The sequence below is a fragment of the Mytilus trossulus genome, chromosome 13 (assembly GCF_036588685.1).
Source record: "Mytilus trossulus isolate FHL-02 chromosome 13, PNRI_Mtr1.1.1.hap1, whole genome shotgun sequence".
Taxonomy (NCBI): domain Eukaryota; kingdom Metazoa; phylum Mollusca; class Bivalvia; order Mytilida; family Mytilidae; genus Mytilus; species Mytilus trossulus.
In genome coordinates, this window is record NC_086385.1 from 19,273,389 (window position 1) to 19,283,955 (window position 10,567).

General features: G+C 32.5%; 1 long non-coding RNA gene across 2 annotated transcripts; it reads right to left on the reverse strand.

Annotated features, from left to right (window-relative positions):
* Positions 1-314: 314 nt before the first annotated feature.
* On the reverse strand, positions 315-10,362 carry LOC134695407 (uncharacterized). Of its 2 annotated transcripts, XR_010102755.1 has the most exons (7): positions 10,265-10,362; positions 6,857-7,147; positions 6,514-6,629; positions 3,203-3,640; positions 2,284-2,721; positions 1,365-1,802; positions 315-883 (listed from the first exon to the last, which is right to left on the reverse strand). It is a non-coding gene; the product is annotated as an uncharacterized LOC134695407 (long non-coding RNA). The 2 variants fall into 2 exon arrangements; XR_010102754.1 differs by lacking the exon at positions 315-883 and having other exon boundaries at positions 895-1,802.
* Between the last annotated feature and the right edge of the window lie 205 nt (positions 10,363-10,567).

Sequence of the window (10,567 nt, forward strand, 5' to 3'; positions counted from 1 at the left end):
CCCTGGTCTTTGGTTGAATTGGTGCTTGAGAATCTCTCAGGTCTTTGAATGGGTTGTTGCTGTATAATATTTTGTTGTCAGTGTAGACAATTTTCCGTCACTTTTTTTGGTTATGTGTTGTCTTTTTTCACCACATGGTTTGAGATTGTACCTCTTGTTGATCAAAATATCTGACTGTTTTGTTTGAATTTTGAGGATAGTAGTAAAAATACTATTAGAGATATGCTATTCCCAGATGTTCCAGGACATGGATACCTTCATGATTACACTGTGTGTGCTGCTTCCTTGAAAAATGGTGAAAACAAGATGTCTCATGTTAAATTTTGTGAGGTAGGATATTTCTCGTGTTCCAGGGTGTTCTCAAATTACACCAGTTAATACTTCTGATTGATTTGTTCTGTGGTTTTACCTCATTGACAAAAATACACAGAGACAAAAATAATAAATACTGCATACCTATACATCTTCGTAAGAACTCTGAAATAGATATGAAGAAGAAAGATTAGTTATTTGCACTTCCATAAAAGAAATCTACATGCCACTCTTCTTCTGTCACAACATAGCCAAACTCTAGGGTGTATGACTGAGGTTGCATCTACAACAAAAACAAATTTGTAAATTATTAGTGTTTGAGAATGTTGGTGTCACTTCCATCAAATGAGTCCATGACTGAAACATCCTCTCGGCTGCATCTGCAAAAACAAATCTGTAGTGTCGTGGAGAACGTTGTTGTCACTTTCATCAAACGGGCCCTTTAACAAGCTCATGGTAGAGTGATCTTGTTACTATTGTATAGTGCTGCGGAAACTCTGCGCTACCCTCCCTGGCCTAGTACAACGGAGTCTATCCAACGTCTATGACTGTAACATCCCACTGCTGCAATCTGTGAAAAACAAAATAATAGAATTAATAATCTGTTGTTGAACTCTGAAATGAAATAAAAATACATATACAACATTACACATATAAGAAAAAAATCAATTAAACTTTATTTTATTTTCTTTGAGGTAAATTTCAAAAATTAAATACATATTTTTTTAATTTAACTTTGGTATCTTCCTTTTTTTATGTAGCTCTTGTTGACCATTATACCAGACTGTTTTAACTATTAGAGGTATTGTATTTCTAGAAGTTCAAGGACATGCATACATTCTTGACTACACTGTGTGCTGCTTCAATGAAAAAAGGTGAAAATAAGATGTCGTGTTAAATTTTTATGAGGTAGGATATTTTTTGTGTTCCAGAGTGTTCTCTCTCAAATTACACTAGTCAAACTTATTACTTCTGATCGATGTACTGTTCTTTGGGTTTTAACTCATTGACAAAAATACACCAAAAGACAAAAAATAATAAATATTTTATACCTATGCATCTTTGTAAGAACTCTGAAATGGATATAAGAAGAAAGATTAGTAATTTGTCACTTCCATAAAAATGGACATACAGAAGTCTATATGCCACTCTTCTTCTGTCACAACATAGCCAAACTCTAGGGTGTATGACTGAGGTTGCATCTACAACAAAAACAAATTTGTAAATTATTAGTGTTTGAGAATGTTGGTGCCACTTCCATCAAATGAGTCCATGACTGAAACATCCTCTCGGCTGCATCTGCAAAAACAAATCTGTAGTGTTGTGGAGAATGTTGGTGTCACTTTCATCAAACGGGCCCTTTAACAAGCTCATGGTAGAGTGATCTTGTTACTATTGTATAGTGCTGCGGAAACTCTGCGCTACCCTCCCTGGCCTAGTACAACGGAGTCTATCCAACGTCTATGACTGTAACATCCCACTGCTGCAATCTGTGAAAAACAAAATAATAGAATTAATAATCTGTTGTTGAACTCTGAAATGAAATAAAAATACATATACAACATTACACATATAAGAAAAAAATCAATTAAACTTTATTTTATTTTCTTTGAGGTAAATTTCAAAAATTAAATACATATTTTTTTAATTTAACTTTGGTATCTTCCTTTTTTTATGTAGCTCTTGTTGACCATTATACCAGACTGTTTTAACTATTAGAGGTATTGTATTTCTAGAAGTTCAAGGACATGCATACATTCTTGACTACACTGTGTGCTGCTTCAATGAAAAAAGGTGAAAATAAGATGTCGTGTTAAATTTTTATGAGGTAGGATATTTTTTGTGTTCCAGAGTGTTCTCTCTCAAATTACACTAGTCAAACTTATTACTTCTGATCGATGTACTGTTCTTTGGGTTTTAACTCATTGACAAAAATACACCAAAAGACAAAAAATAATAAATATTTTATACCTATGCATCTTTGTAAGAACTCTGAAATGGATATAAGAAGAAAGATTAGTAATTTGTCACTTCCATAAAAATGGACATACAGAAGTCTATATGCCACTCTTCTTCTGTCACAACATAGCCAAACTCTAGGGTGTATGACTGAGGTTGCATCTACAACAAAAACAAATTTGTAAATTATTAGTGTTTGAGAATGTTGGTGCCACTTCCATCAAATGAGTCCATGACTGAAACATCCTCTCGGCTGCATCTGCAAAAACAAATCTGTAGTGTTGTGGAGAATGTTGGTGTCACTTTCATCAAACGGGCCCTTTAACAAGCTCATGGTAGAGTGATCTTGTTACTATTGTATAGTGCTGCGGAAACTCTGCGCTACCCTCCCTGGCCTAGTACAACGGAGTCTATCCAACGTCTATGACTGTAACATCCCACTGCTGCAATCTGTGAAAAACAAAATAATAGAATTAATAATCTGTTGTTGAACTCTGAAATGAAATAAAAATACATATACAACATTACACATATAAGAAAAAAATCAATTAAACTTTATTTTATTTTCTTTGAGGTAAATTTCAAAAATTAAATACATATTTTTTTAATTTAACTTTGGTATCTTCCTTTTTTTATGTAGCTCTTGTTGACCATTATACCAGACTGTTTTAACTATTAGAGGTATTGTATTTCTAGAAGTTCAAGGACATGCATACATTCTTGACTACACTGTGTGCTGCTTCAATGAAAAAAGGTGAAAATAAGATGTCGTGTTAAATTTTTATGAGGTAGGATATTTTTTGTGTTCCAGAGTGTTCTCTCTCAAATTACACTAGTCAAACTTATTACTTCTGATCGATGTACTGTTCTTTGGGTTTTAACTCATTGACAAAAATACACCAAAAGACAAAAAATAATAAATATTTTATACCTATGCATCTTTGTAAGAACTCTGAAATGGATATAAGAAGAAAGATTAGTAATTTGTCACTTCCATAAAAATGGACATACAGAAGTCTATATGCCACTCTTCTTCTGTCACAACATAGCCAAACTCTAGGGTGTATGACTGAGGTTGCATCTACAACAAAAACAAATTTGTAAATTATTAGTGTTTGAGAATGTTGGTGCCACTTCCATCAAATGAGTCCATGACTGAAACATCCTCTCGGCTGCATCTGCAAAAACAAATCTGTAGTGTTGTGGAGAATGTTGGTGTCACTTTCATCAAACGGGCCCTTTAACAAGCTCATGGTAGAGTGATCTTGCTACTATTGTATAGTGCTGCGGAAACTCTGCGCTACCCTCCCTGGCCTAGTACAACGGAGTCTATCCAACGTCTATGACTGTAACATCCCACTGCTGCAATCTGCAAAAATCAAAATTATAGAATTAATAATCTGTTGTTGAACTCTGAAATGAAATATAAATACATATACAACATTACACATATAAGAATAAAATCAATTAAACTTTATTTTCTTTCCTTTCAAGTAAATTTCAAAATTAAATATTTCTTTTTTAATTTAACTTTTACTTTATTTTCCCACAAAATTTAGCTTTGTAAATGTTGTAAAAATACACAAATTATTAGTCTGTTTCTTTTGTTACCTTTTCTGAAGTTGGACACAGACTTCTTTTTAATGAGTTTTACGGTGCAAATTGCTGTGTTTGTTTTTTCTACATTGGCTCATAGAGGTATAAGTGTGGGTTGAGATCTCTCAAAACATGTTTAACCCACTGCATTTTTGCACCTGTCCCTTGTTAGAAGCCTCTGGACCTTGTTAGTCTCGTAGGTTTTTTAATTTCAGTTCATTTTAATATATGTTTGAGTTTAGTATGACATCCACTTTCACTGACCTAGTGAACATTTTTGTGTAGGGGTCAGCTGAAGCCTGCCTCCAGATGCTGGATTTTCTTGCTGAGTTGAAGAGTCATTAGTTGATTCGGCTGTTTTTTGCTCTTTGGTTGGGTTGTTGTCTCAGACATAATTCTTTTGTATAAGATTTGTACTTTGCAAATAATTACACTCAAGTGAGTAAAAAATTGAAGCAAAAACATTTGAGTTTTACCACTGAAATAATATTTTTTGTTGGCAAAACCGTTTTATTTTGACATTCTGTTCTTTTTATTATCTGACCAAGCTGAGCAACCATCTACTACAATGGTTCTTATTAAATGTTGTATGCATACAGACCAAAATGAGGTTGAATTGTGGTTTTCGAAAAAAATATGAAATCAGCAATGCTTTTCAGATCATTTTTACCAATTTAACTATAAAAATGACTGTTAATAATTACAAGTCATTTCTTCATTATTCCACTTTTATTAATATTTATAAAAAAAACAAAGTGCTGTTATTGTTTATCTAAATCATTGCAAATGCCTCTTTAAGTGATAAATTATCTAAATGTATTTTTTTTTAAGCAGAAGGTGGCTAAAATACACAAGGTAATGATAATTAAGTAATTTTTATAACAATTTGAAGCTCCTACCTAAGCTTAGGAATTTGATGGTTTCTTTAATGTTTTTTGAGTGAAAGTGACAAGCTCCAGGGGAGGATCCAGCCATTTTAAAAAGGGGGTTCCCAACCCAGAGTAAAGGGGGGGAGGGGTGGGGGAGTCAAACTATATGCTCCCATTCAAATGCATTGATAGGCCCCAAAAAAGGGGGGTTCCCAATCCAGATTAAAAGGGGGGGTCCAACTATATGCTCCCATTCAAATGCATTGATGGGCCAAAAAAAAGGGGGGTTCCAAATTCCAGACCCCCCACCCCTGGATTCACCACTGAGCTCATTGTGTAAAAGGCATATTCTATTGTGCAAACCATAAGCCTTGCTATCAACAATAAATTTGGTGAAAACTTTATCAAAAATGAAAGTCAAATCTTCTTATCACTAAAAAAAGGTTATATTGCCTTTTGTTCAAACTCATTTACACTCTGACGAAACTAAAAAAAAAATCAGTCAAAGTCAATCAAATGTTTAGCATTGACAATGCATATAACATTTCAATGGAACTAACGTACATAAGGTTCTTTGTGACTCAAGAGGTGAAAGCCCATAAAACTACTAACAATGACGAAATGCTTTCCATGTCTCCAACAAAGTTGTCACTAGTACCATTCAACTTCAATCAACATTGTGTTTGTCTTAGTCAAAGTCAAAGTGCAGTGCTAGTGAAATTGTCTCAACAGAGTAGAAATGAGTAAAAAATGTTTTTGAAGATACTTGAACATTTATAAAATTATATTTATTTCAAGATGTAGGACACACGTTTGGACATTTTAGTGTGCTGATTAGGGTCTCCATGCTGTGGTATTTTGTTAGAAGAATGGCATCCTACATCTTAGTCTTGGAATTTATTTTGAAAAATGAAGAAAATCTTTTGTTGTTTGTAAGCATGGCAAAAGGCAAAACAATTTCTGTATTTCTTTTATCTTAGTTATCAATTATATATGTGAGGGGGATAGGACCTATATTGGGACTCAGGAATCTGGTATTTTAAAGCACAGGATTTAGGGATTGACCCCTTCAGGATAAAGTTGTTTTTTTTTAAATTTCTTGATGTCAGGATCTAAATTTATTTAAATTTCGGGAGCTCAGGATTTTGTGTTTTAAGCCCGGGATTTCGGGATCAGGACCCCTCTTTAAGTTTTCAGAATTATTCCATGTGGTCAGAGTTATCTCCCATTGATCAAACAACTCCATATTTACTTACATTGTTAAATTTTGAAGATGACCAGAGCAACTGAATTAATTCTAAAGACCATTCAGGTAGTGGCCATTTTCCTCAATGATAAGAGTGACATTTTTCTCTTGTTGGGGAGTCAAGATTTCCATTATTTTTTTAAACCATAAATTGGCTTATTTAAAATTTGAAACCCCTCAATTTGAAAAGTTTTCTGTATGAAATTTTGTCGTTAAATGGTTAGGCATTGCACAAAACAGGCTCAAGCTTTATTTAAAAAAAAAATTTCACCCTGCAACATGCTCATGTGCTTAGGTCAGATATTTGTGTGTATGTAAGTTATTTGTCAGTCTGTTCATTTTATTCACAAATATTTTAGACTTTGGATGATTTACAAGTTCACGTATTGTATAAACATCAGACTATAGTTGAAACCTCTAGATGGTTTTGGTTATTTATTTTCCTTTGGTCACTGTCTTGTTGGTGTATACCCTTGATCCCATATTTTCCATAATGATGCTTAATATTTAACCAACAATAAGAATACTCACCAAGTATAATTTAAGATGAGGTTCTTACCATACTCTTTGGTAACCCCAAATATACTTAATACATTGCTTACTCTTCAAGGTCATACGGTTCTTCTTTCTGCTCAGTTGTTTGGTCCCTACAAAATATCATTTTATTTTAATATATGAAAGGATTGAAACTCAAAACTGTATTGTTCATCCTTTTTTAATAAAATGTTTATTCAGTCACATGTTTTCCTTGGTACATCTCCTTTAATCAATGCCATATTTCACCTCATTTCTAATATATTTATTTCAAGAAAGATAAAATTAAACACCACTTTTATCCTATAAAACAAACCTCAAAATTTTAACCAATACATACCCGAGTAATCATTTCCAATGCTGTAAAGCTTCATCATAAACTGATTGATGAAATGCAGCTGGCTGATTTTCTAATCATTGTAATGTTGACTATAGTCTGATTCTCTAATCATTGTAATGTTGACTCTAGTCTGATTTTCTAATCATTGTAATGTTCACTGTAGTCTGATTCTCTAATCATTGTTATGTTGACTATACAGTCTAGGTGTCTGTAAGTCTTCACATTTCTCTGGTTCAACAATTCATCAAAATAAGACTGTTACATTTTGTGGATAATAGTCTTGTATTTTCTCTGAAAAACCAAATGTAATTAACTTTTATATAAAAAATGTATTCAGAAGGTATTGCCAACAAATTCAGTTGGTACACTGTCAGTCTCCTAGACATATACATGAATGTGTCCCCTATTCCTGTTGTTGTAGGTAGATACTATTTGGAAGCAATACCTGGTCAAGTTACATGGATCTTTCAACTTGAAATGCATGATATATTTGCCACAGGGGGTTATGCACCCACAATCAATCATGAATTTTACCATGGTTACAGAACTTATAGTTACAGTTCGATGATGTTTATACAAGAATAATTACATTAGATGTATGTTTCATTATAATACGTTATTGTGATTGGCTAATTGCACATCACATGTTATTCCGTAAGCAATTGCATGAGACAATAACATTTCATTCATGATGACACGAGGTCCCACAATAAAGTGCACAGGTGAATTTAAAAATTAAACTTTATGAAAATCGTGTTTTTATAATCCTAGCTAAAAAATGTAATTATAAGTATTGAATGTTTCTTTTTGTAACTTTATAGGGTTGTAAAAGCGTTGACCGTGCGTACATTTTTAGAATGAAGCGCTTCCGCGCTTCATACAAAATGTACTTCGGTCAAGGCTTTTACACCCCAATAAATTTACAAAAAGAAGCATTCAATTCTTAAGTAAAAGCTTGAAAACATAACAACTCTAATAAATCAATAAACTTAAAGAAATGGGGTAAAGTCATCATATTGTAATTTCACATGCAACATGAAAAATTAGTGAAATCATTCAATTCTCCAAAAGTAATTTTCTGGAACTTTTAAAATCTAAAATCCAACACAGATCACATTGAATCAATTAATTGCCTTAAAATTCTTTCAAACATAATTCATGTCCCCTAATATTCTAATGAAACAAGAATGTGTCCATATATAGTACACGGATGCCCCACTCACACTATAATTTTCCATGTTCAGTGGACCATGTAATTGGGGTCAAAACTTTAATTTGAAATTAAAATTAATAAGATCATATCATAGGGAACATGTGTACTAAGTTTCAAGTAGATGTGACTTTAACTTCATCAAAAACTACCTTGACCAAAAACTTTAACCTGAACTTTGCACTTTCATTTTCTATGTTCAGTGGACCATGAAATTGGGATCAAAACTATAATTTGGCATTAAAATTAGAAAGATCATATCATAGGGAACATGTGTACTAAGTTTCAAGTAGATGTGACTCAGTTTCACTTCATCAAAAACTACCTTGACCAAAAACTTTAACCTGAACTTTGCACTTTCGTTTTCTATGTTCAGTGGACCATCGTAGGTGGGGCATAAAAATACCTAGGTCTTTGTCCAAGTAAAAATCAATTTAAACTGATTTGGCTTCTAATTCTAACCTTTTGATCACACGACCATATTACGGTTCAAATTCTAACCTTTTGATCACATGACCATATAGGTGTAACACAACAATCTACTCATTTCACACTTTAGTAACTGGCTGTGCAGAAAAATATCTACTGACAATTAGAACATACTCACCCCTTCTCGTCCAATGAAAAGTCAGTTTTTTGCCCTCTAATTTTCATAGTACATGGTTTTCCATGCACTATAAAATGCTATACATGAATGACTTTTCATTGTCAGTTAATTATGAAAGTGAACTCTTAATAACTGCACTAATGAAGTGTACAAGCACCTGAGGCATTTTCCCAATGAAAACAGCCTACTGATTAAAGATGAAAGAGCAAACATTAAAACAAATTATTTTGAATTTTGCAAATTTTCATAAATTTTCTAATGGTCAACATAATATAGAGTAAACAAAAACAATGGGAGTAAGGATATAGGTAAAATGATATTTATTTGTTATAAACCGGGCATTTGAGGGATTTTTTTTCTTTCAAGAAAACAATTTCAGACTGATGATATATAAAGCAAAGGATTTTTGTTTATGGAGAAACACAATACATATAAAGTTATCAATAAAAAAAGTAAGCATTTAACGTTGAATGGTCTGAATTTAAATGCTTATACATATATATTTATAAAAAAAAATCAAATTTCAAAAAGGGGATATATATAACATTTTGTTGCTTTTTTAAAATAAAAAATTCTCAAGATATATTACTATTAAATTTTACCTGAAGCAGAAGAAAAACAATGTATCCATTCGGTCCTCACAAACTATGTCAGTGCTATTTCATTCCATCCATTGAAATGATTACCTATGTTTTACGTTTGGTTCATTAAAGAATGTGAACTCTTTTCAAGGTTTGAATATTACAATGGGAAAGGCTAATTTTGTAAGGTCACTCAAAAGTGTGAATATGTTCTAAATTGGTCAGACAATACTAGGTCATGTTTTATGAAGATTTAAGCCCTCGGCTTCGCCTTGGGCTTAAATCTTCATAAAACATGACCAAGTATTGTCTAACCTATAAAGGACATACTGCAAATAAATTATGTAACTGAACTTTACTCAGATCAATAACAAAAACGTGAAAAAAGTGTTAAAACAATTGAGATTAAACCATGTACATAATATTTATTACCACCAAAACGGCTGTAAGTAAATCGAGGATCAAGGACAATATAATGGAGAATCAAGTCTTCTACTTTTTGAATTATGGCTTTATCATCTTTAAAAAATACAAATAGACTGCATCTACTATAAACTTGAAAACTGTAAACTTGAGAAATATAATTCCATGTATCAGTAAAATACGAAAAAGTAAAATAAATATTTTCAAATCTTTGCTATCGATAGTCAGTGAGCAAAAATATGCCATCTGCATTTTCAGTTGGTGCAACCTTTTCAAACATCACGATACTTGCTACAGCATCGACTCAGGTACTTGTTTTGTAGTAACCAGTGCATGCTCTAGTTTATTTTTTGTTATTTATTCCGATGTCAATGAACACGATTGATTGTTGGTTACTTGGTGTCCAGTGGCAAATATTTCATGCATATTCAGGACGATCAATGAACACGAGCCAACTTATTAAATTTCATCAGATAGTCTTCTATATCATATCTTAATTTTTCGAAAAAGATTTCAAAAGTCGTGTTTTGATCCATATTTTTAATAATGAAAATAATCTGGGAAAATACCAAGGGGTTAATATCTACCTTGAGTATGTGTGGTCTTTTGCTTCTGTAAACTGCATGTGTCCATCTTGTTCGTTTGGAGACAAAGTGCTATTTGAAACACTTCGGGGGGGAGTTTTCCACTGGTCAACAATGAAGGGTCTAAAAACTCCAAACCAATGAAAAATCACAAAATAAGACACACCCTCGGTATTAAAACTGCTCACAAAATTTATTTGACAACAGCTAGCCTTTTTTAACAATAAAATTTAGATCTCAAATCGAGCATAAAAAGGTGTGATAATACATTTGATATAAAAATGACTTGTAAAGATCTTTTTTATC